Source organism: Octopus bimaculoides, chromosome 10 (genome assembly GCF_001194135.2).
Source record: "Octopus bimaculoides isolate UCB-OBI-ISO-001 chromosome 10, ASM119413v2, whole genome shotgun sequence".
Taxonomy (NCBI): Eukaryota; Metazoa; Mollusca; class Cephalopoda; order Octopoda; family Octopodidae; genus Octopus; species Octopus bimaculoides.
The window spans coordinates 73227942-73229865 of NC_068990.1; positions in this window are offsets into that span (position 1 = coordinate 73227942).

Genomic DNA, 1924 nt, shown 5'->3' on the forward strand with positions numbered 1-1924 from the left:
CATCTAGAAGTGATGGTTATTAATTAACCCCAAGTCATAATTAATTAAGATTTCTGTTGGAAAAAAAAATTTCCAGCTTTGTCCATACTGAACAGTATTTTGTGGAGAAGATGGACAAGATTCCAGTGAATCTTTCCTTTTTAAAGATTGTAGGGTATAGTTCGTTTGGAGATTTGGTTGTTATTGTTAGCAGGTCAATTAACCCTATACAGGTACCCTTGTTGGTGTGTGTATTTCTGTATGTGTAATGTGGGCATGTGTGTGTGTGTGTGTGTGTGTGTGTGTGTGTAGATGTGATCCTGTGTTTGACCATGCTTTTGTGCTAAGAGTGCATGCAGGTGCATGTGTGTGTGTGTGTGTGTGTGTGTGTGTCAATTACTGGAGGTGTTCCAGACCTAAATGTTTCATGATAAAATCAATTACCAGCGGAATCTCTGCACATATCGTTACCATTTATTATTATGAAGTGTACTTACGTGACCTGAGTGTTTGGCCAGTCAGGGTCAGTTATCGGTCAGTCGTTTGGTGAGAAAAGGAAGAAAGAAAGAAAGAAAGAAGGAAAGAGTAACAGACAGAGGGAGAGATTGAGATGGGAGCGGGCAGAAAAGGAAAAGGAAACTGATTCAGAAATTGTGTGTAAGAGGAAAAGGAAAATACAATCTTTACCTCAGTGAAATTTAACATGGAACTGACCAACACTCATAAACCTCTTTAATAAGTGGAGGCAGGAAATGATTTCGTAAATTTCGTAAATATCAGAGTCAGTGTCACAAAAATAAATACTAGCTCAAAAATGCAAAAGATATAATTCGTTCTGAAATAATTGACCGAAATCTGACCTTCTTTTCTCAGAGATTATTACAAGTCACATGTGTAGCCTCCATAAAAACAAGCTGTAGTAACATTATGTTTAGCCAATGAAATGGTGATTGCATCTAGCATGACACATTTTAAGCAGTTTTGTATGTGTCTATGTCTGTGTAAGTTCGGCTGTTACTTCTTCTAAGTGTAAGTTGATCTGTTTACTACACACTCATGCTGATGCACCCACAGTAAGAAGATCAAGCACACATGCACACACACACACACACACACACACACACATAGAAACAAATGTACATACACACGCACACACACATACACACACACACAAATATAGGTATAATGTGATGGTGTATGCTGTGCAACATATTTAGCGAATAACTAGATGATAACCAGACTTTCAAATAACTGAACATTTTAAATATTCACACCTCTTAGCACAATGTCCCAGTACAGGCTAATATGTAAGAGAAATGAAAAAGACACAGGAACCTCCACATTATCAAGGCACACTTTATTAGAAAACAGAAACCAACTTTGAAATGCAGAGGTGAGTTGGATTCATGGGATAAAAATTCTTCCCAAGTGATATAGACTCTTTGGGATGGCTTCCTGATTTCCATGGCATATACATTCCCCACCTGGATGGGAAACCAGCCTGTTGCAGGATCATGCATTTTTGCCAGCTGAGTAGACAGAAGCAACATGAAATGAAGTGTTTTGCTCAAGAATATAACGCATTACCCAGTCCAGGAATCGAAACCACAATCTTATGATCATGAGTTCAGCACCCTAACCACTAAGCCACGTGCTTCCGCAGTTGGCTACATGGAAATTCATATTTAGTTTCTCTGAGTAGTAAAAGTTTGGGCTCATGTTTGCAGTTCACCATTTACCCACTGACTTCGGAGCCAGTAGTATTATTCAAGGAGGAATAAACGAGATCCCCACAGGCTCCCATCATTAGCTTTAGGCAAGAAGCACTGTTGCACTTCTTGTCTAATGAATCCTTAATGCTGTAATGAAGATAAAGACTCCTGTATCCATATCTTTTATCTTTTACTTGTTTCAGTAATAAGACTGTGTATATATATATATATAT